At 31.2% G+C, this 26,319-nt stretch overlaps 1 protein-coding gene across 6 annotated transcripts in view; it reads right to left on the reverse strand.

Moving 5' to 3' along the window:
• LOC126883113 (Ig-like and fibronectin type-III domain-containing protein 2) overlaps positions 1-26,319 on the reverse strand; it is a 1,605,319-nt gene that overhangs the window by 879,637 nt on the left and 699,363 nt on the right. Inside the window, exon 1 of one of the 6 annotated variants that reach the window (XM_050648373.1) lies at positions 1,506-1,668. The exons of the other annotated variants lie outside the window; for them this stretch is intronic. The gene's annotated coding sequence lies outside the window, so the exon portion shown is untranslated. Of the gene's footprint in view, positions 1-1,505; positions 1,669-26,319 lie in introns of those variants that run through there. 6 annotated transcript variants of the gene reach the window in all.

Genomic DNA, 26,319 nt, shown 5'->3' on the forward strand with positions numbered 1-26,319 from the left:
TGCTTAATCGCAAAATAGATTATTTGTTATCTAATGTATTGTTTGAAAGATCACAAAGTACCGATTCGGCATTCCAGATTGTATGGAAAAATTCACTAAGTGCAATAATAAATTTTAGTCAGTTTTACCCTGAAACCGAAATTCACAATATTGCACTCCATATTGAAAGGAAAAATTCACTAAGTGCAATAATACGTTTTAATGAGTTTTGCCCTGAAACCTAAATTCACAATAATGCACTTAGTGAATTGTGCCATAAATTATCTCAGCAATTAGAAGGGTTAGAGCCCCAGGTGACTTTTCCAGAGCTGGGCATTAGCGTATTGAGTTCAAATTGATGAAAATGTCACAATCCCAAAAAAGTGAACTTAGTGAGTTTTACCTCTAATAGCACGATTTCATAACGGTAACCAATTTCCTTCAGTCTCTTTGGCCCATTTTATAAACACGAAAGAGACATATAGCAACATGAAAAGAAAATATCTACTCTGATAGATACATATGGAACTGTATAGAGCTCCACTATGTGGAGGTCTTAAAGTAATTGCTGTTACTTTACTTGCGGGCTGGGTATACAAAGTTTTGTTCGTGATGGGAGAACCGAGATCGCAAAAGCCAATATAAAAAGAAATCATGGCCTAAGCGCAAATCTCTTGAACCTGCAAAAAATGGTGAAAACATGAAATTGGTTAATCCCAAATAATATACCTGCCACCACTGCATATCAAGTTAGGATTGATGAAAAATTTTGTCAAGGCTATAGACAAGATTTTTGCTACTTACAAGAAAAGTTTCAAGGAATAAGTGATGCGAAAATCAAAGAGGTTTTTGATAAAAAGTAACAATTTCAAAAGCAGACTTAACTATTAAAAAAAAGCATATAATGGTTAAAATATTCGTGGTAAGTTACAAACTATAAGGAATATGTCAAAAATCTACTAAAAGCATGTGATTTGGATAGCAACATGTCTCCTATATCCATTTTTTTGATTCTCACTTGAGCTTTTTTCCACAAAATCTTGGAGATGTTAGTGATGAAATGGAGAAAGTTTTACATAGTATATGAAGTACCTATGTAAAAACGATATCAAGGAAAGTGGAGTCCAAAAATGCTGGACTCCATCCAACATACAAGAAAATCACACGAAACCTAATCAGCTTTTAGTGTGGTAAACATGTAGGTACAGCTATAAATAGGTAAAACTGTATTCATCGAGTTTTACTATCACAAGAAAACCCCATACCATTTAGAAAAAACTTATCCATTTTTAGATTCAGTATAAAAAGTGATATTCTAAGGATTAGTCAATCAAACTTTTGGGGCATTAATATAGCAATGTTGTAACATTTGGACAATAGGTTACATGTTACAGTTAGCTCAAATATACCCAGCAAGCTATAAGTATATTATTATTCTACAACAGTAGTAATAAAAAAAATATGATATTAGATATAAGAAATTATATTCAGATTAAAAAAAATAATAATTACATTATACTACTTACAGAAGAGATTCCGTAAACTGTTAAAAAAACATTAGCACAGTCACAACAACAATTAGCATTATATAACCAACTTCATTGACACATAACTTGTTTTTTAACGTCTTTGATATGTAAAAATGATAATTACTAATGAACTCGCGACCAAATCTATCAGACGACATTAGCGGCAGACAAGTAGCAATATATTGAGGAATCATTATGTAAATATATTTCTTTAACGAACGCAGATTAGACGGTATTAGGTTGATAAAAGACAGGCGCTTCAAAGAATTAACTTGTTTATTTTAATCCATATATACATTTCAATTGATATTAAATTTGTAATTGATGCATTCTGTAGAAAATGTTCCAAAAAATTAATATAATCTTGGCACAATACGCAAGATCAACAGTATAGGCTACATAATAATAATACATTATAACCTTGATGATTGATATAACGACCCTCGACAAAACGGTTTCCTCGATTTAACAAATTTTTCCAAAAAATTCCCTAGAACTTTCCGTAAAAATTAATAAAAATAGGCCAGCAACTGAAGCATTTTGGCTCGCAATTTTTTCGTCCAGCATGGATTTACTTGAAATTTTCACAGAAGGTAGGGAATATTCCAAGGAACATTTTCTATACCATGCAGCTGGGTGAGAATCTCGGGGGTGGGAATTTTTTATTAAATTTTAACCACGTAAATCGATGTAAAACCTAATTAATATAAGAAAAAAATTTAAAAAAGGGTTCAAGGCAGGTTTTGTTTATATTCGATTCAGAGTTGGACTACCATCTCCATATAGCAACTATTTCAGCATCCTTATGCATCATCAGTGAAGTTTATGCAGTTACAATTCTGAAGGGAATATAAACATTCTGCCTCCTTTAAGGCAAACCATCGCGATGCAATGAACCCACCTTTTGAGACGCAATCTACCGACATCTCTGGTATTACGAGGAAAACAACGAAAAGCCCCAGATACAAAGTTTACTACTTTTTAAACAATTAGAATAATTGAAATAAAAATATAATAAACAATATTTTAAATCTAAGACTTTTCGTTAATAAACTGCTTTCTGGCTGCATCCCATATCTCCGGATTTTGCAATATATAATCACGTAGAGACGACGAAAATAGGAGAAAGCAAATAGAGGACACTAAGGCCACGCATTTACCTTCTCTTCGTCTAGGAAAAGGACCGAAAGACAGTTTCTAAATACTCAAAACTAAGTAAAACGAAAAAGATAAAAAAGGGTTCAAGGCAGGTTTTGTTTATATTCGATTCAAAGTTGGACTACCATCTCCATATAGCAACTATTTCAGCATCCTTATGCATCATCAGTGAAGTTTATGCAGTCACAATTCTGAAGGGAATATAAACATTCTGCCTCTTTTAAGGCAAACCATCGCGAAGCAATGAACCCACCTTTTGAGACGCAATCTAGCGACATCTCTCGTATTACGAGGAAAACAACGAAAAGCCCCAGATACAAAGTTTACTACTTTTAAACAATTATAATAATTGAAATAAAAATATAATAAACAATATTTTAAATCTAAGACTTTTCGTTAATAAACTGCTTTCTGGCTGCATCCCATATCTCCGGATTTTACAATATATAATCACGTAGAGACGACGAAAATAGGAGAAAGCAAATAGAGGACACTTAGGCCACGCATTTACCTTCTCTTCGTCTAGGAAAAGGACCGAAAGACAGTTTCTAAATACTCAAAACTGAGTAAAATGAAAAAGATAAAAAAGGGTTCAAGGCAGGTTTTGTTTATATTCGATTCAGAGTTGGACTACCACCTCCATATAGCAACTATTTCAGCATCCTTATGCATCATCAGTGAAGTTTATGCAGTCACAATTCTGAAGGGAATATAAACATTCTGCCTCTTTTAAGGCAAACCATCGCGATGCAATGAACCCACCTTTTGAGACGCAATCTAGCGACATCTCTCGTATTACGAGGAAAACAACGAAAAGCCCCAGATACAAAGTTTACTACTTTTTAAACAATTAGAATAATTGAAATAAAAATATAATAAACAATATTTTAAATCTAAAACTTTTTGTTAATAAACTGCTTTCTGGCTGCATCCCATATCTCCGGATTTTACAATATATAATCACGTAGAGACGACGAAAATAGGAGAAAGCAAATAGAGGACACTTAGGCCACGCATTTACCGTCTCTTCGTCTAGGAAAAGGACCGAAAGACAGTTTCTAAATACTCAAAACTGAGTAAAATGAAAAAGATAAAAAAGGGTTCAAGGCAGGTTTTGTTTATATTCGATTGACAGTTGGACTACCATCTCCATATAGCAACTATTTCAGCATCCTTATGCATCATCAGTGAAGTTTATGCAGTCACAATTCTGAAGGGAATATAAACATTCTGCCTCTTTTAAGGCAACCCATCGCGATGCAATGAACCCACCTTTTGAGACGCAATCTAGCGACATCTCTCGTATTACGAGGAAAACAACGAGGAAAAGTCTTAGATTTAAAATATTGTTTATTATATTTTTATTTCAATTATTCTAATTGTTTAAAAAGTAGTAAACTTTGTATCTGGGGCTTTTCGTTGTTTTCCTCGTAATACGAGAGATGTCGCTAGATTGCGTCTCAAAAGGTCGGTTCATTGCATCGCGATGGTTTGCCTTAAAACAGGCAGAATGTTTATATGTATTCCCTTCGGAATTGTGACTGCATAAACTTGACTGATGATGCATAAGGATGCTGAAATAGTTGCTATATGGAGATGGTAGTCCAACTCTGAATCGAATATAAACAAAACCTGCCTTGAACCCTTTTTTATCTTTTTCATTTTATTCAGTTTTGAGTATTTAGAAACTGTCTTTCGGTCCTTTTCCTAGACGAAGAGAAGGTAAATGCGTGTCCTAAGTGTCCTCTATTTGCTTTCTCCTATTTTCGTCGTCTCTACGTGATTATATATTGTAACATCCGGAGATATGGGATGCAGCCAGAAAGCAGTTTATTAACGAAAAGTCTTAGATTTAAAATATTGTTTATTATATTTTTATTTCAATTATTCTAATTGTTTAAAAAGTAGTAAACGTTGTATCTGGGGCTTTTCGTTGTTTTCCTCGTAAGAAAAAATGTTTTTTACATTTTCTTCGTAAAATTAATATTTTTAGAGTTTCGCGGTTGAAAGTACCTAACAGTTTTTCGACTAAAAAAATCCACGTTTTTAGAGGGTTTTTTGAGAATAACTCGAAAAATTTGCATTTAATCAAAAAAATATAGCCATCGAAATTGTGTCTTTTAGTAACACAAACCAAATTCTTTTTTATAATATTTTTACGATCAATACCAACCGATATACAGCATGTTAAAGGTTAGCTATTTTCGTCAAACGCATAATTTGAAATATTCAAAGCCAAATAACGGGAAAACTTTGCATTTTTCGAGGAAAACTTAGATAACTTTTTTTCAAGGATTGAACTAGACCTTTAAAAAAATAATATAAAGTTTTTAGCATAAAAATTGAGTGACTTATGATCACAAAAATGTCGGTACCTTTTTTCTTTATGAAAAAAATCAGTGAAAACAACTCCCTAACGACCCTCCTAATTAAAAGATGGTCTTTACTTATCTGTAATTTCTTTTATATTTGTATTATCAATACATCTAAGAAGTTTGACCCATTTAAAAGGCCTAATTTTATAAATATTTGAGTTTAACGAAAAATTGATTTTTTGTAATTTCGTATTTTTCACCATTTTCTTCAAAATATCTCCGAAACTACTGGAGATAAGAAAAAAATAATAGACTACTAAATTGTAGCTTTTTAATAACAACTAAAATTTCCTTGTGCATAGATTTTCATTAAAGTGAATAGTTAGCGTGATATAGCTGTTTAAATCCTCTACGAGCAAACACCCCCTTATCGAGCCATTTAAACTCACCCCAATTAAAAACTAAGGGATCTTACAGAATTTAATTTGCATATTCTTATAGCTCTTCAAAAATCATACAAAATTATTTTTGAAAAAACTTTTTCTCGCCAAAAATAAAGGAGCTATGTCTATAAAGTAAATTACGTAAGACGATAGAACCTAGACTAGCAGATGCACAAAGTGGGTTTAGACCAGCGCACAGTATACAAGACCACAATTTAACTTTGCAACAAATAATTGGACCGCGTTATGTAATAACGGATTAACCGCCAAAAGTCCAAAATCGAGATAATAGTGCCATCTTGCAGCTAGGGTACAAATCTATGAATAAAAATATGTTTTTTGTAAAAAAATTTAAAAAAAAGCTGTTTTTAAATGCCTGTATTAAGCGACATTTTTTATTTTATTAAAAAAAATCTCACACTAGGATTTGTAATATCGAACTAAACGCCAATAATGGTACATAATCCATTGTCATAAACAAAAATCCGCATCTTTGTAAGTGTAATAACGAATCAAGCGCCACGAATAGTCGGTTAAGTCTTTATTACAAAACATAACATATTTACTAACGTTTAAGATATCGAATTAAAAGACATCCTTTGTCAGGAAACATCAGATTAAGCGCCAAATATGTCTCTTAATCCGGTATTCGGATTTTAACTCATGCATATCTTAAAAAATCATTAACGAATTAAGCGACATTTGATCGAATAACTTTTAAAATATAAATTATTTTTAAAAAATTTTAAACACATGTAAAAGTCTATTTACATTTGCATTAATATGTTAAATATGAAACATGTCAGTACTATATTTTAGAAATAGTACCAAAAACAAATTTAAAATCTTTAAACCGATTTATCTCAAAACTACATTTTGGCGCTTAATCCGCTATTACATAACGCGCTATTGAAAAGCCTCTAGTCAAAAATAAAGAAAACTATTTAGCATTCTTAGATATGAAAAAGGCGTTTGATATGGTGGACACGGCAGGAATCTGGAAGAGCCTAGAGAACAAGAATGTAGATCAATAATTGTTGAAGGTGTTATGTAGTCTTTACGAAAATACAAATAACCAAGTAAGAGCAAGAAACAGAACTTTTTTTTCTCTGATTCTGGCCTTGGTTTAGAACTAGAACTTTAGCCACGTAATTGTATAACTTATCACTAACTCAGGTGTAATGTGTAGTGTGTGTGTTGAGTAAGTGTCTTGTTACTTTGCAAAGTCGACGTCATTGTCTTTGCAAATAGACGCTAATTGTATCCGAACGTCTGCGGTCCCTCCGGTGAGTACCGATCCCACAAAGATAGACATTATTTTCATTTATTAATTTATAATAAATGAAAATATTTCTGACCCTGGTAAGATTCGAACTCACTACCATTCGGAACTTTCGATCCAAAGGTTAGGCGCTCTTACCACTGAGCCACAGAGGGGGTTAAAACAGAACTTCAAAAATCTTCAAAAATAACGATGGAGTCAGACAGGCTGGTGTATTGAGTCCATTATAGTTTATAAGCGTTGTGGACGAAGTAATAAAAGCTTGCTGGCCAAAAACAAAAAAAATATATTGCAGGATACAGAAATATGCAAGTAGTCAAAGTAGAAGCATGTGTAATGTGTATTTTCAGATGATAAATATAGTGCTTATATCAAAAACAGAAAAAGACCTTCAAAAGAGCATGACAATGTGAACAGAAGAATTAAAACCATACAACTTAAGAGTAAACACCGAGAAAACTAAAGTGATATTAGTTACAAAAAACAACACACAAAAAAACATTAACATTGAAGGAAATATAATCGAACAGATAGAAGTATTCAAGTACTTAGGGATAAGTTTGAATAACAAAGGGACACAAAAAGACGAAATTGGTGCCAGAATAAACTTGGCATTTAGATTATATGATGCACTATACAAAATCTTTTTGAACAGAAAAGAAATAACTACAAAAACGAAAATGATCGTATACCAAACAGTGTACCAACCTGTATTAACCTACGGGGCAGAAAACTGGGTTCTTGACGAAAGACAAACAAAGCGACTGCAAGCAAGTGAAATAAAATACTTGAGGAGAGTGCTGGGTGTTAGAAGAACAGACAGAAGAAGAAACGAAGACATTAGACAAGAACTAGGAACGAAATCACTAAAGGTAAAAGCAGAAGAAAAGAAACTGAAATGGTGCGGACACATGATCAGAATGAACGAAACTAGACAGGTGAAGAAAATATGGGAGGCGAGAAGAATAGGGAGAAATCGTAGATGACGACCAAGAAAAACATGGAACAAAAGCATACATGAGATTCTCGAAGAAAGAGGGAAGACATGGAGTGAGCCGAAGGAACTAGCTGGAGACAGAAAAGAGTGGCGTAAATTTGTAGACAAATTTTAAGAACGCTTAAGACACCTACGGGTGTAGGAGGTTTCCGATTATGTATGTATGTATGTACCTATAGAATCATAAGATTCAATTCCAGCAATAAAATTGCTGATATATTCGGTCCGCTAAACTCGGACACAACTGGCTAGTGATTTTAACTTTCGGATGACCAAGCGGGGGAAATTGTGACGCCAGCGTATAAGTATATATTATATAGTTTATAGTTCTTACGATGTCAGTTGGACAATTATAAACACAAAATTTGACACCAAGTGTCGGCTTCTTCTGTAAAACATAGGCGGCGCAATAGAAATTAATAAATTTTTATTTTTAAATTATTATTAAGGTCTAATATTTCCTAAACAGTAAATATTCACATTTCTTTATGAAATTGCCATCAAATATGATTAAAAATACATAATACAAATGCAATTTAATGTGCAAAACTAAAGAAATGAGACTACAATTTGAATACAAAAATAAAATACTTACATGAAGACGACCAATTCGCCTTCCATATTGTAATACACTTAGAATTCTAATGTTCAACAATATGCTCATGCATAGGTAGTGGGTACATATTGTAGTTTCTATGACTCATAAGCAGTGGTACTTATTTTTATATTGACCATTAGCTCCGATGATGACAATTTTGTCGAAAGCGCTTAACAAATGAAATAAAATACTACTTTTACACACTTTAATACATAATATATATCATACGAGTGATGTCATCCCTATTCGTGTGATGACGTAATCGATGATTTTTAAAATGAGAGTAGGGATCGTGTGATAGCTCATTTTAAAGGTTACTGAATTTTGTATTCAGTAATGTAAATACTAATACAATTGTTTATATAGGGTGTCCAAATTTTTTTTTCAATTAAATTAATTGACTCTACTTGACAAAAAAATTGACTAAAAGAAAAATGTATGTAATTTATTTAATTCAAAATACAATTTTACTGTTGTCACAATAGACAAAAATGTTTATATAATAAATAAACATTGTTTTTCGCTAAAATTCAATGTTTAAACCAGCTCCCGCCAACCACCTACCTCTTGGAAATCTGAACATTTAATTTAAGCGAAAAGCAATGCTTATTTGTCAAATAATTTTTTTTCTATTTTCTGACAGCATTAGAATGTATTTTGAATTAAATAAATTAAATACATCCTTCTTTTTTTGGATTACTTTTTTTGGATTTTTTGGATACTCTTTACAAATAAATATGTTAATATTTATATTACTAAATACAGAATTAAATAACCTCTCAAATGAGACATCACGCGACCCTAGTCTCATTAAAAAAAATCATCGACTACGTCATCACACCCATATGGATGACGCCCGTCGTATGATATATATATATATATATATATATATATATATATATATATATATATATATATATATATATATATATATATATGCCAAAATATCAAAGTTTAAAAATAAAAATCGACCTGTTTCGGGATGTTTCTTTAAAGTCGCAGGTTTACGAAATAACGAATTTATTCCAAACATTTGCACCATACTGTATTTATACAGTCAAACCCGCTTATTAGAATACCTCTTAAAGGAATATCCCGGTTTAAGGAATAGAAATTTGAGGTCCCGAAACGTTTCTACTAGCGACCAATGATCGGTTATTAGAATATCCCGGTTATAGAAATACTTTTGATTGTCACGAAGGCTATTCCAATAAGCGGGTTCGACTGTATTAAATAACAATTATTGTTTTAATTAAATACGAATTTACATACCTAAATCGTCCATTGGATTGTCACTAGTATTCTCGTTGGTATCACATTCAAACGGTCGCCAAAAAGCCATATTTAATAAGTATTTACAACAACTTATTCCTACTGTATAACTTAAAACACAAGCCTGCCTTTTGCAAAAAAAAATTAAAAATATACGTGCGCTTACTGTCGCATTACGACGATACTGGTTATATCGCTGAGAAACCCGAGATCGCATTTTTTTCCAGATAACGATAAAGTCTTAGCGTAAGCACTTCCGAAGAATTTGACTAATTACACTTCAGCAATGCCCAATAAGATAAGTTAGACAGCAATATGTCACAGCTGCGTCCATCTGGATAATACCTGTAGTGATCAATTACAAAAATGTTTATATTTATTTCTATGCTCGTCGTAGAATCAATGACTGGACCCCAAAAATTCGTCTGTTCCAGTTGACATCGTATTAACTTTTATTAAAATTTAAAATTAATAATTAAAAGTACACAATACAAATGACATTTAATGTACTTATTAATTTGAAAGCTAAAAAATAAAATACAATTTTAATATAAAAACAAAATAATTATAAGTATATCACGACGGACGACGACACTGTTTATTTGTGTTTATATTGCATGCCGGCTTTGAAAAATGAGAAGGCATTTTTGAGAGATAACGATATGCTTTAAGCCTAAGTATATCCGAAAAATTTGACCAATTGCATTTCAGTATTGTCCAATAAGATGCGTTAGAAAGTAATAAGCCACACCAGTGTCCATGTGGACAATGTACGGGGAATGATCAATTACAAAAATGTTTATCTTACACATTACACATTATAAATCTCTATGCTCGCGTAGAATTATTGACCGGACCCCAAAAATTCGTCTGGTCCAATTCAGATCGTATGAACAGTATGTTTTTCTTTAATAAATTCAAAAGTATTTTCAATTTTTAACTCATTATTTTTTTATTTTACTTTAATATCATTCTAGATATCCTCAAATTTTGAAATAAAAAAAATTCCCTCTATTTTACGAATAAAAAATATATTCTGAAGTTGATGTTTAGTAAAATACCGTCTATTATGTGTAATTCCAAGTAGTTTTACGCTAATGACGTCGACTTTTCAAAATAACAAGACACTTACTCAACATACACACTACACATGACACTAATACTCATGTTTTGACTGGCTGAATGACATAAAGTCCATGCCATAAAAAAAAATTAAAAAAAAATTAAAAAAAAAATAAAAAGAAATTTAAAAAAAAACTTCATTTTTTTGTTAATTGTCATTTTTGACATTTTTGACCTGGGTCATTTTCCCCCCTTGGTCATCCGTGTAACAAAAAAAGGTTGGTCATCGGAAGGTTAATAGGTAATTTTTTGTTTTTGGTCAATTTTGCCAAAATTACTAACTATTTAGTAATTATTTTTTTTGCCAATTTTACTAAATTGGCAAAACCACTTACTAAAATCACTAGCCAGTTGTGTCTGAGTTTAGCGAACCGACTATAAAATTTATTAGTTATTTAATAACTTTTCCCAAAAATGGCCTATTATCCGATAATCTGCCCGGACTATTTATAATACAATTAAAATATATTTAAATATTATGTTAATATGGGATTGAGCCACAATAACATATTGGTGTAATAAAAATTACACGTTTAATTAACTAATATTTCAATGACGTTTCAATTTCCACTCAGGAAATTGTTTTTAAAAAATATTTAACTACTTTTAATGGGAAATAAGCCACAATTTTACCAAAAAAAAATGATTTTATTAACGTTTCGAAGTCCAAATCAGGTTTCGTTGTCAAAATACAAAATACTACTAAAATAAACTAAAATGTGTTGCTACGTAAAAAAATTCTTCTAATAATTTATTTAATCTGACTCATTTATATTGGCAATTCAGATGTATATTATACATTTTAAAGTAGAAGACTTTAAAATGATAACGCCAATATTTATAAGTTGCGTTCCTGGGACGACTTTACTAAAAGATAGTTCATTCGATTACATGACATCAATCCCAACTCAAGAATATCCGTCACAAAAATCATAGCATGTGATATGTCTTTAAAAAGACAACCAAATGCATCGATGACAGTAAAATTCTCGCGTTAGAGATTCCATAGTAAATCACGAGGGAAAACTAGGAAAAAACCTCGTGACACTATCCCCACATCGTAAGTATTTGGTCTTACATTTAATTTACTTTAAAAAAACTAATACCAAATTCTGACTTTAATATGTTTAAATTATAAATAATATTAATAAAACATAGATGTACAAACATATAAATATTTAGGAACGTGGCTAACCGAAGATGGAGATCAAACAAAAGAAATCAGATCTAGAATAGAAATGGCAAGAAACACGTTCATAAAATTGAAGAACTTACTTTGCAACCGTAACCTTAATCTAGAAATCCGCACAAGAATGCTACGTTGTTACGTTTTTTCTACTTTACTATACGGCATGGAAGCGTGGACAATAAAACAGTCTGAAATCAAAAAAATTAAACTCCTTTGAGATATGGTGCTACAGGAGAATCCACAGAATATCGTGGACTGAAAAAGTAACTAATATGTATAGAGGTGTTACAAAGAATAAAGAAAGAATATGAAGTCATGAAAACTGTTAAAATTGGAAAGATTCAATATCTGGGTCATATAATGAGGGGCGAGAAGTACGTATTACTTAGGTTAATTATGCAAAGGAAGATACAAGGGAAGAGAAACCCAGGACGACGCAAAATATCCTGGCTAAGAAATTTGAGAGAGTGGTTCGGTTGCAGCTCATTAGAATTATTCAGAAGTGCGGCCAATAAAATTAAAATAGCGATGATGATTTCTAACCTCCGATAGGGGAAGGAACCTGAAGAAGAAGATATACAATAAGTAATACTAAAATATAAAATTTGTACTAACTCGATATGTTATTGACCTACTAATCGTGGTATGAATGCAGTAAGATGTGGTTACCCATGCTGAAAGAGGAAGTCAATAGAAAGAAAATACCACGATTAGTAAGTCAATAACATATCGAGTTAGTACAAATTTTATATTTTAGTATTACTTATTGTATATCTATTTATTATTAATATTATTTATAATTTAAACATATTAAAGTCAGAATTTGGTATTAGTTTTTTGAAAGTAAATTAAATGTAAGACCAAATACTTACGATGTCGGGATAGTATCACGAGGTTTTTTCCTGTTTCCCTTGTGATTTACTATGGAACCTCTAACGCGAGAATTTTACTGTCATCGTTGCATTTGGTTGTCTTATTAAAGACATATCACATGCTATGATTCTTGTGACGGATATTCTTGAGTTGGGATTGATTTCATGTAATCGAATGAACTATCTTCTAAGTCGTCCCAGGAACGCAACTCATAAATATTGGCGATATCATTTTAAAGTCTTTTACTTTAAAATGTATAATATACATTTGAATTGCCAATATAAATGAGTCAGATTAAATAAATTATTAGAAGAATTTTTTTACTTAACAACAACATTTTTGTTTATTTTAGTAGTATTTTGTATTTGACAATGAAACCCGATTTGGGCTTCGAAACGTTAATAAAATCATTTTTTTGGTGAAATTGTGGCTTATTTCCCACTAACAGTAGTTTGTTAAAAAAATGCCACAAGAAAATAGCTTCAGAACAACATTAAAAAAAAATATTATTCCAAAATAATTTTTTTAGAATATTTTTTATAAAATTTTTTGTTTGTAATACAAACGACATTATCTGCATGGGTGATTATTTTCCCACCTTTTGTTCTTAGTTCCATTGTAAAGTCAGTTTTTACAGTTTTGATTAATATTTAGATCAATTAAATATTTGATTAATATTAAGAACACACAAAATATGTTGCAATTTAATTCTAAAATATTTGTTGAAATGTTTATTAAATTTCGACAGATACAATTAATTATACTAATAATTATATTTGATAAAGAGAAATTTAATTTAAACAATTTACACATTTCATTAAATACACAGTCAATGAACTGAATATTTTGGTTCTCTGTTTTGGTTTTCATGATATGGTGACTGCTAATGTTGTCAAATAATCACGCTATACATTTTTTTAGGTTTTTTGTATTTTCTTAAGACTTTTTTAATAGATATTTATCTATTAAATATAATTGCCTATTAGACATAATAACGACATTATTCCATATAACTGACATAATGATAACCATCTCCATTTTACATAAGAATTGCAAACTACCAAGGGAAAATTCAAAACGGACATTTAACTACGACCTCGTTTCTATTTATCTCCTGATTTTAGTAGAGGTGTGTATATATCGATACACTTTTGGCATAGTAACGTAAGTCACCAAAAACGTTTTTGTAGAAAAACCACGTTTTTAATTTAACCTGGTTAAGCTTATTTAAATTATACAAAATTTACCATGGTGTTTTTTGAGGTCTACAGTTTAATAAAGAACAATATTTTTTAAAGTTTTTGTATAGTTTTAGCGGTTAATTGATACTTAAGTTACTTTACGGGTTCTAAAATCTTGAGTCTTGATAAAAAATGTAACGTAAGCACACACATACGTCACTTTGGCGGGAATTTGTAGCAGTTAAAGTAATTTGGAAAGAATTACAAACAATCGTTTATTATAATAACGTTACAACAATCTGATATTTATTTAAGTGAATTTATATAGCTAGATGAAAAAAAAACTAAAGGAAATATTAAATTCTTGCTAGTAAATACATAATAAACTAAATACATAATATTTTTTATTAAGTTTTGGAGGCTTCATCATCAGTGTCATCCTTTGCATCAATCTCTGCTAACTCATCTTGAAGAGAAGACTTACATTTTAATTTAAAATATTCATCATGAAACCTGGCAGGTATGAGATTATTTTTGCAGAGTTTTTCCAGATCCCTTTTTTTCAATTCGGATATTGGAAGCAGTTGCTTATAAATTTTTTCAGGTTCACAAACGACCTTTTCTTGTCGCTTTCGACCTTAAAAAAACAAACGCTTTAGGATAATCTGCAATTACGTATTCATTTTTTTATTTGTAGTTTATTAACAGTAGTTTAGCTTAAAAATATCTAGGCACTGATCAAGTGTCGGTAAGGCATAAATGGTAAATAAAATTCAGTTCTAAACAAGTGTTCTTAATAAACTTTTTTCTAAAAAATTCGAAAGGGTTCTCTTCTTTTCATCATAACTTGCTTAATTTCGAAGCTATTAACTTCTTCTGCAGCTCATTTGATAGGTATTACGAAGTACTTTGACAAGTGCTTTGCAGATTTTATAAAGTGCATCGTTTTCCCGTTATTTAAGCTTGAATGCTTAGATTTGAGTACTCGTCGAAAATAATATACACTCAATTACCCAGAACTCACTTTGAATTAACGTTAGTTTAGTTCTTTATGTAACGGGTGTGTATTTAGTTTTTTATTATCTTCAATTTCGTCAATAATAAGTTTTTGTAAAAGCTTATAGTTTTTGAGTTATACGTGAAAAACAACTTTAAAACAGGCATTTTTTACGAAAAAAATAAAATCTTTGATATTTATTTAATAACTCAAAATGTATTGATTTATTTTAATAACGTTATATAACAAATTTGGCTTAGAATTTGTCCCTCTATCGACTTATGGTATCATTTTTAATAAAATAATTTCACCCCTGAGAAGGGGTAGCATCCACCCCCAGGGTAAAAGCGCAAGTTTGCATCATATCACCTTTATTCCTTGAGCTATCCTCTAACTACTCACCAATGTTCGTGAAAATCGATGAAGGCTCAACGAAATCGGAGGTAAAAACCTTCAGTGAATGCACTATTCTATGCAAATCAGAATAGAAACATGCAAGCAGTATTTCTTTATTTCTAACCGTTTTCTAGATACAAGAGTTCAAATTGATAATTTTACAATTTTAAACTTATTTTTTTCACAAACAGTTTATATTTTATATCAACATTTACAAAGATGTTTTAACAAACAATTCAACCGAATTTTTTTTAGGTTATGTCAAAATAATTTGTAATAAATAAACGAAATTAAATATGAAATGGAGTTTTACAGGTTCATAATGTTAGTTAAGGTTTTAGAGTTTTTTGAAATAACTACAAATACATGTTTTTCGTTATAACTTACCTAAAATCAATAATTTAGTCGATTGTAGCACGAATCTGTCACTGTTGTAAGCCAAACACTGACTGCGAAAATCTGACGTAAGTAACAGAATCCGACCGGTACTTACGTTATTATGGCGGTAAACGACGTTTGCTTACGTTATTATTATGGAAATAGTGCTAAAGTTGCGTTTCTTTTGCGGGTATGATTAAAACAATTCTGGACATACGTTTTTAAAATATTTAAAAAAAAAAGGTTTAAAGTAATTCTAGGCTTACTACACTTTGGCAATACCTTCTAAACACTAATAGCGTTAGTTTAATGAAAAAACATGATTTTCGACAAAAATGTCACTTACGTTACTTTGCCAAAAATGTATCGATATAGAAAAATAATAATGAAACAAGTCAAATAGTTTAAGGTGATACAGTAGCGATCAACAGGTAGCCAAAACGCGTTCCAAGATTGCGGCTATAATTTTGAATATTTTTTCGAGATATTTGGCACACGTATTCGTAATATAATAAAGAATGGCGGTACAGAGCCCAATTTGAAAAATATATTAATATGTGGAAATTACTCTGTAATTAAATATAATATTAAAAAAACGAGCCTGTACCGCCATTAAGAAGAACAAAAAAATACACTTTTTCAAATAAACTTTTTTATCCGATGCCTAGATTTTGTGTCATTTTGGAACTACTAATGAAATAAAAAATTTTAGTAGTTCCAAAATGACACAAACACTAGGCATCGGATAAAAAAGTTTATTTGAAGAAAGAGTATTTTTTTGTTCTTCTTAATGGCGGTACAGGCTCGTTTTTTTAATATTGTATTTAATTACAGAGTAACTTCCACATATTAATATTTTTTTCAAATTTGGCTCTGTACCTCCATTCTTTATTATATTACGAATACGTGTGCCAAATATCTCGAAAAGATATTCTAAATTACAGCCGCAATCTTGGAACGCGTTTTCGCTACCTGTTGATCGCTACTGTTTCCTCTTAAGTCCAGTAAAAAAAGTACTGAGAAACGGAATTTTCTGTTACAGATTGTTACGCCAGGGAAATAAGGCAAAAATATACCATGTTCGGGACACTTGAGCAGCCAGGTTGCAAATGGGTTTTTTTGGGTACTATATAGGTACTTAATAAATTATAAGTACAAAAATGCCCGTCAGAGTTCGGAAGAGAAATTTAGTTATTAACAAATAAGGGTCAAAAATGGCAGTTTTATCGTTTAAATCGCTACAGTTAAAAATAGGGTAATTAAATATCTTATTTATAGCATTCTTCTTTTAATACATGAGCCGAGGTTTTAAATGGCAGTTTTGAATTTTTTTTGATCTTTTGATTCTTCGAAAATAGCAAAATAAGACTAAAATATCGAAAATAAAAAAAATGCTATAACTTTGGCGAAAATGAATTTAAGACTTTCATATTGCACGAAAAGTTTAGTCGAACAGTCTACATAATGTACAAAAAAATCTAAGACGATTCGTCAATTAGTTTAAAGTTTATTCAATTTGTTTATCCCAAAGAGTTTTTCGCAATGTTATTGTTCAGAAAATGTTAATGATATAGCAATTCTGTGACAACCACATGAAAAAAGAATAGTCATACTTTTAAGCTGTTTAAAAAAAATCAATAAAAAGTTATTTTTGTCACTTCAAAAATATTTTACTAAAATAAAGTCATTTTTGACTTATAAACAATTTGATTAACATTGTCGATATTGACTGTAGGCTAAAACTACAGAAGGATTTAAAAAACGGGTATTTTTACACGAATTTTCAAAGAAAACTTTTCTCTTAGGTTAATTACGGTCAAAGTTAGCTACTTTTTTATTTAATTGTGTAAAGTTAGCTACTTTGATTATAAAAATTAAGCAACCTAACTAGAGCCATTTTGAAGTTGAAGGTATATAGTTTATGTGTAAAAGTTTTAGTAAACTTTGAACTTGAACAGAGTGGTTAATAAAGCTTTAAAAATGACGTCCTAACGAAATCGAATCGTGGTCGGTGGAGGTAAATTATTAAAATCCATGCACTCAAAAAATGAAACTGATTATTCAAATGCTGCGATTAATATCGACGGAGTTTGTTGATGGATTTTGATCATAATTTTTTTAAATTAGTATGTACTTCTAGTCTTATAGAGTACGTTATTATTAAAATCCATGCACTCAAAAAATGAAACTGATTATTCAAATGCTGCGATTAATATCGACGGAGTTTGTTGATGGATTTTGATCATAATTTTTTTAAATTAGTATGTACTTCTAGTCTTATAGAGTACGTTATGTACACACACCCCTACCTAACATTACAAAATGTTAGGGGGAACCCTCCTTGTCACTCAGGGATATGAAAAATAGATTACGAGCGATTCCAAGACCTACCAAATATACATATATAATTTTATAAAAATCGGTCAAGTGGTTTCGGAGGAGTATGGCAACTAACACTGTGACAGGAGAATTTTATACATGTAAATATATAGATGGCTATTAACAAATAGGGGTTGGTGATAGAAGAGCGAAAATTAAGGGTTGTATGTATTTTTAATTCTACATCATATAAAATTAAGATAGATAATTTTGTCCAAAAAAATAAAAAAAAATGTCAGGGGGCAGACCCCCTTATAGCTTATGGGTATGAGAAATAGATTAAAACCTATTCTCAGTCCTATGTGATATACGTGTAAAATTTCATAAAAATCGGCCAAGCCGTTTCGGAGTAGTATGGTAACTAACACTGTTACAGGAGAATCGTATGTATATAGAAGTAACTGAATTAAATAAAAAAAGTGGCTAACTTTGACCCTAATTAAAGTAGACAAAAAGTTTTTTTTTGAAAATTCGTGTAAAAATACCAGCTTTTGAAATCCCAAAGTAGATTTACTCTACAGTCAATATGAACAAAGCTATTCAAATTGTTTATAAGCCAAAAAATGACTCTATATTAGTAAACTGTTTTCGAAGTGACAAAAACGAGTTTTTAATGATTTTTTTCAATACTTTAAAAACATAACTATTCTATTTTCATGCGGTTTTCACAGAATTCCTACATCAATATTATTTTCTGAACAATAACATTGCGAAAAAAAACTCTTTACGATAAGCAAATTTAAACTAATTAACGAATCGTCTTAAAATTTTTTGTGCATTATAAGGATTGTTTAACTCAACTTTTCGTGCAATATAAACGTCTTAAGGCCATTTTCGCAACAGTACTAGCAAATTTTTTATTTTCGAAATTTTAGTTTTATTTTGCAATTTCCAAAGCAAAAAAAGATCGGATCAACATTCAAAAAGTGCCGTTTTAAACCATGGCTTATCTACTAAAAGAAGAATATTATAAATAAGATATTTAATTACCCTATTTTTATCTGTAGCGATTTAAACGAAACAACTGCCACTTTTGACCCTTATTTGTTAATAACTAAATTTCTCGTCCGAACTGTGACGGGCATTTTTGTATTTATAATGTATTAGGTGTATAGTACCGGAAAAACCCATTTGCAACCTGGCTGCTCAAGTGTCCCGACAAAAATCTTATTTCTCCGGACTATGCAGTGAAACTTAAGAAATCGTCGTTTAATTGTTTGCACCCAATTTTAACCGTTAGGCTGAGTTAGGTTAGTTAAATTTATTTTAAAACTAAGCCATTTTTTCATTATTTAAGTCCGATGGTAGTGGTAAAAATAACACCACAATCTGTAATATAATTTATAAAAATAGAAATGACGTTGATACATTATATCCTCCGCCTTCTCATTCCCTGCCTAACACTCTAAATATTGTAAACTTGATGTCTCCAATGACTGCGATCCTGTGTCAGATAAACGGCTTAATGTAGAGATTTTCCCACCTGAGTCTTCATTTGGTCAGCTCATCGTGTTGGTGATGTTCCTCTTGGTCTTCGGCTGTCTACCTTTCCTTCTACAATCCCTAGGGTCCCATAATCCCCGTTCTTCTGGCTATGTGCCGAAGTAATTTACTTATAAATATTTGGTTTACTTTTTTTTAATAGTCTGTCTTCTTCTTCTTCTTTTAGTTTTATGGCCTTCACCTCTTAGGTACTTGGCCAGTCCTCGTATTTAAACTGTAATTGGAAGGGAACCCTCTTTTCAAAGGGTCTGGATTTTTCCATATTCCCTTCTTTAAACTCATTGTGATATGATTTTCAAAAAACTATTTTATATTTTAATTTGAAATATGTATTGTTAAAAATTGATTGATCTTTCTTAAGGTTTGGTCATTAATATTATGTAGGAGATTTTGTATTGAAATTGGGGTTGGACCTCCTATATTAACAAGTTCCTGATACAGGTCAAATTGATTTGTTTTCTTAATTGGGCATTCAAATAACCTATTATGAGTTATACTTCCTATTTGTCCACATTCACGAATAATTCACTATAATTGATTTTAATCAAACGGTCTGGTGTGTGGCAATGACCTGTTCGCATTCTAATAATTGATATCAAGTGCCTTCGATCCACAAATGTGAATTTGTGGAACCAAGGGTTTATAGAAAAATCACTTTGGCATTGTTCATACCATTTCCCTTTAGTTTTAAACTGTTTTGTCCATTCAACTTTTAAACTCATTTACAATTTTTTGTTTAATAAAAGGCAAAAAGTCAAATTTATCTATTTTAATGTATGCAGGAACATTCAAAGTCTGTCCTATATTTGCCAATTTATCATCAGCCTCTGTATTCCCCTTTACTCCAGTATGGCCTGGGACCCAAGCTAAGATTATATTAAATCCTGCTTCCATTGACTCAATAATGAGTCTTTTAGTTAGGTTTACAATATGGTTGTTTGTCTCCCAGGTTGTGTTATATAATTTTTGGATAGCACTTTTAGCATCTGAAAAAATTATTGCTTCTTTAATATTTTTTTTTAATACAAACAGATACTGCCTTATTAATTGCAATAATTTCTGCAGTTATATTTGAGTGTGCTCATGTAATCTGGATGCATAGTTATAATTGATTGAAGGTATGTGTACCCCAAAACCTACTGTCCTCGACTCGGGATCTAAAGAACCATCTGTAAATACCCATGTATAATTTCCATATGAAGCTGAAAATTCATTAGGAAATTTCTGATGAGTATAGGTTTCCATTTTTTTGTGGGTTAAGAAAATTTTCTAAATTGTTCTCATAAGATAATTCAGTTTAATATAGTCTGTATTTTATAAGAAGCTCTTTCAGAATTTACAGGTTGGTTCTGAGTTCTTCCTGGCACGCGCAGAATTCTTCTGTAGACCCACATTTCAAAGGTTTCGATCTTACTTCTATCGATTGTTTTGAAAGTCCATATTTCAGCTGCTTATGTATCAATGGAAAGATAACTGCATTGACCAACCTGAGCCTAGTATTCTTTGTTATTGTTTGATTTTTCCATAGCTGTTGCTGTTCGTGCCATTGCTAGCGTATGCCTGATTTCTAAGTAGCCATCGTCGTTTTTGATTATCATTAGTAATTGCACGAGAGCTCTAAAATTATCGATTTGTTTCCCGAGTGACACAGTTTTAATTTCATGACCCGAAGGGAAGTGAAATTACGTCAAAATGTCACGTGGGCAACAAGTCGATAATAATTTTAGAGATCGAGTGTAATTCGCTGAGATAATTTCATAAAAAAACTGTCTTTTTCAATCATTTTAACTAATATATTATTGATATCTTCACCTGAATATTTGCTAAACCTGTTTCTTGGTGTTCTCTGTGACAAGTTGTAAAACATTATTTGCATTTATGTCACTGAATGTTCATTTTTGCGTAGTAACGAAATGCATCTGACGTAATGCTTGACGACGGGATATTATCAAAAATTATCAGTAGTAATTGCACAAGAGCTCTAAAATTATTGAATTTTTCCCGAGTGATACTTTGACAGTGAAGTTATGTCAAAAGTGTCACGAGGGAAAAAATTCTATATTAATTTTAGAGATCGAGTGCAATTTGTTGCAATTATTTTATGAATAAAACTGTTCAATACCAAAATTTTATTGTAATTTATTTATGTAAGTACAAATTAGTACAATTAAATACACAGTTGTTATAAATATTTTACGGTTGAAAGTCATCATTTTTATAATTTTTAAAACATTAATTGTCATTAATGTCACTCAATGTATTTTTTCATAGCAACGAAGGGCATCTGACGTAATATACTTGACGACGGGAAATTATCAAAAACTATCGATTTAATTTAGATTTCTGTAGCTTTCTATTGGTCAGAATCTCCTATGAATGAAATAATCGCTGTAATTTTTATTTCTGTAGCTTTTTATTGGTCAGAATCTCATATGAATGAAATAATCAGAAAAATTAAGTATCCAAATAAGTCTACCTGCGATTTTCACCGCTTGATGTATTGATGGTAGATTATTATTTGCCCTATCTACGATCATTAATTTTGTTTTTCAGATATTGCTGCTGCATCCGATTGGCTTGCATTTTTAGAAGTCACGGAGGTGTAACCATAAAATGGCTGTTATTTCTATAATTGTAAATTATTAATTCAGTTAATAAATGTGATAATATTTTCACTATGTATTCAGTGATTGTAATAATTTATATGTACAACAAAAACTAATACTCAATCGAGAAAAGAGGAAAAGTGTTAAAGTGATTTTTTAATCATATATTGTTACTATGGAACGCTTACAATTTTGAACATCTTTAACAAAAAAATACTTGGATCACAGAATATATCCTGATGTATTATCTGCTTGGATCTTCCATAAATAATAAACAATAAATAACTTTTTATTAAGTTCACGTCTTAAATCAATTATTTATTAAATACACTATCAATATTATTCAATCTACAACTCAAAATATTTCCGATGCCATGTCAAATATTTAAAACTGCCACTCTCTTGTCATCATATTCTATTTGGCCCAATGCGTTGTATGACAAAGATAGCGAATGTTCGATTTGAAAAGTATCACCACGGACATGGTGTCCATTTTTGTCGAATCCTGAAAAAACTAATAAATATTTATAAAAAAATTTAAACCCAGAATGAAAAACTAAATTATTATCGAGGGCCGAAAGTCCCTTCGAATATACAAAAAGTTTCTTTTGGATGAGATATTTTAAATCAAAATTCACACTACATTTTCTCTTAGTTTTTCACCCCTGTCATTTATTAAAATAAACATTATAGAAGTTCTCAGGAACTTTTGTCCCTCGCTAATAACGTAATCTTTCATTCTGAATTAAAATTTTTCAAAAATACTTATTAGTTTTCTCAAGATTCGAAATAAATGCATCACCATTTGAATAGCATTGCAGCCGAAAATACGTACCCAACCCCTTAATTGAAAACTTTGACTTGTATCTAGCAGATGTCGATATGACACCTAGACCATTTCGTTATTTGCAATACGAGGCTAGTCATCTGGATTATTTAAGTTTCGTTAAGAGATAGCAACATATGCACTCTCTGATGAAAAACTAACGAGTTTTGAAACCGTTCGGAAAGGGTGCTTGTAGCGCTCTCTAAACGAACTAAATTTTGACAAAACCAAAGACGAATTTGGCTTAGTATTACAAATAGATGAAAAGGGTTATTCATTTTTATTCCGAAATCTTTGTTTATCCGTCTTAGTCTCTTGGAGATTGTAATGATTTCGACTTCAATCTATGTTAGTATAAGTGTCTCATCTGTGTATTGTAGGTTACTGATTTTTCTACCTCCGATTATAGTAATTCGTCTATCCCATTAGTCTAGTACTATAACGGTTCCAAAGTTGTTTGAAATTCCGACCCAGTTTGCATTTGTAGCACTTTCGTTGCACCCTGTATATCATGATCGTTGGGACCGCGTTATTGCGTGGAATTGGATTGATTTTATGTTCTCAGGAATTCGGCGTAGATAAATGCCTTGAGTTGTTTACAATACTGAGAAAAATGGTTCTGTCTTTATGCAGAATATGACGTGTAGCTCGCCGACAAAGAGCTAATTGATTTTGGAGACTGAAATATGCCAGGATGTCGCTGTTATGTTTATGCTATCTCATAAGTGTTTAGAGATAACAGCTTTGAGTAAAAAACAAGTGTTACCCATTGAGCACACGTGCGAAATTACTGACCTAAGCATTTTTGGTGGGAATAACATTCTCTGTGAGAGCCCAGAAGAAATAGCTTACCGATTATAAAAGGTCTTCTATTGGTGGAGAAATTTTGCATGGCGTCAAATTAGGGGTTTGGCGTAGTATGATTTTGGTTTCCTTAATGGTTGAGATTGAAATATGAGTGTTTTGAATCTGTAATTGGTCGATGGGATGGATCCTGTAATGATTTTGCAAAGGGCGTTTTGGTTAGAGTTTGAGGAGATCAAGTTAGGCAGTTCTGTTAGAGGGTTCTGTGGTAGAGGTCATCGAGTAGAGTTCAGGAGAGAGCTATCTTGCCGGGCCTCGGGCCGCAAATGCGGTTACCGGCAAACATAGAGTGAAGTTCCAGTTAAGTTTGTGTAATTTTGTGGCAGAAGTTTTTGTGTTTGAGTTTGTTCCAATATGGCTTTAGCAATCTGCAGGCCACTGCATTCAGCTGTTCCTAAGCGAACGCGATGTTTTTGTACCACTGTTGGTAGGTACCATATTTCCTTTCATGCAAGCAGAAGTCAAGGAGTTTTCTTTTTATGTTACTAGTTCCACATTCCAGTTTAAGCCTAAAGTTTGCTAATATTTTTTTGATCCAGTTTAATGAACTAAATAACAAGAATTTTTTAAATATTTTTGTTCGAGTACCTAAGTCCAAATTGATTTAGACAATGCTGAATTTCTCAATATAAATTTTATGAATTATGGTTGATCAAATATGTACTGTTGCTGTATTTATTAATATTATGGAGTGACTTTTGTGCAGTGAAATCGCGCCTTGGACAACCACAGGAAGAATCAAGGACAATGAATACAAGGTATTTTTTTGTAGAACTTTTCTTTTATTTATTAAATTGGTAATCTGGATCTCTATCATTTGTAACACCAAGAGATCACAAATTCATTTTTTTTGTTTTTTAATAATGTTTATTTTGCTACCTACAAATTTATTATTTCTTTTCCTTCTCTCTTGAATCGTAAGAACCATAAACAAACTGGCTGAGTATAGAATATAGTATAGAGTCGTTAAGGTAAGTTACGTTATAATATTTTGTATATTATGTATATTTTCTGTGTGACTATGTTTTTGTTTTATTTTGATGTAGCGATCTATTTTTCTTTTAATATTCCCATTTTGTGAAATTTTGGTTCCTTAAGGTAACCAGTGGCGCCCAAAATTTTATTTTTTTTATTTTACATCCTTATTTCGATTTTTCTATCTCTTTAATTTTTTTAAGCTAATAAGAGTACACTATTAACATCCCTTAAGAATCCACAACCCCTAGATCTTTGAGACTGAGCGAACGTGGCTATAAATTTCGTTGTGTAACATCCCCTTATATGACATATCAACATGTTGTCCAATTTCTATCCCCTTGTTACGTTATACAAATAACACCCTCTTTTGGGGTACGTTACAGTACTTTCCTCATTATAAATTCAGAATATAATATGTTGTAAAACAATGGTGGTATTATGCAGCCCTGTCTGTTTCCTCTTTTTGTATTAAATGCGTTTTAACGTATTCCGTGTACTTTAACTTTGGCTGAATTTGTATCATACAAAGTTCTTAGTAGAATAAGGAGATCTTCACATTAGAAGACAGATAGTTGTCACATCTAAGAAAATATAAAATGAATTTCAAACTCTACTGCAGGATCAAAAGGTTCATTTACAGGTTTTTCTTATATAGCAGTGAAATGTCTATTTTTAATAAAATTATATATATAAACTTTTTATAATGGTAAAGGAGCCCAAACAATGGGTCACTCGAGCGCGTCAGAAAATCACATGGTGAGAAACCTTGTACCCCGTAAATATAGATACCTCTACCATATATGGACTCTTAATACAGGGGAATTCCTTAAGGGGGTCCGACAAAAAACATATCCTTATAAAAACTCGAAATCATCAGATTAAGATAAGGTAAGTTAAGTACTTGCAGAACACTGTATATTTCAAAAAATCCGACGAGTTGAGCGGGGCGTAGATATGGAAATGTTGAGTCACAAAATTTCACAAAAAAAGCGAATATTTCGCGAAATGAACGTCAGATCGAAAACCTGAAAAATACGTGTTCAATGTATTTTTCGTGTGTATCAATTTTGTATCGAATGATACCAAACACGACCCCCCTCGGAGAGAGGTGGGGGGTAACTTTAAAATTTTAAATAGGAACCCGGCGATATTTCGCGAAATGGACATCAGGTCAAAAACTCAAAAATACGTGTTCATTATTTTTTAAAAATCTCTCTAATGACATCAAACGCGACTATCCAGGGAGGTGTGGTGGGGGGTTACTTTAAAATCTTAAAAGGAACCACCATTTTTTTATTGCAGATTTCGATTCCTTATAAAAAAATAATTAACTTTTATTCAAGACATTTTTTCGAATTATGGATAGATGGCGCTATAATCGGAAAAAACGATTGTTGGAAATGGAAAATCAAATTAAAAAATTGAAAGTCCCCACTAAAATGGAAAACTTAACT

Source organism: Diabrotica virgifera, chromosome 1 (assembly GCF_917563875.1).
Source record: "Diabrotica virgifera virgifera chromosome 1, PGI_DIABVI_V3a".
NCBI lineage: Eukaryota > Metazoa > Arthropoda > Insecta > Coleoptera > Chrysomelidae > Diabrotica > Diabrotica virgifera.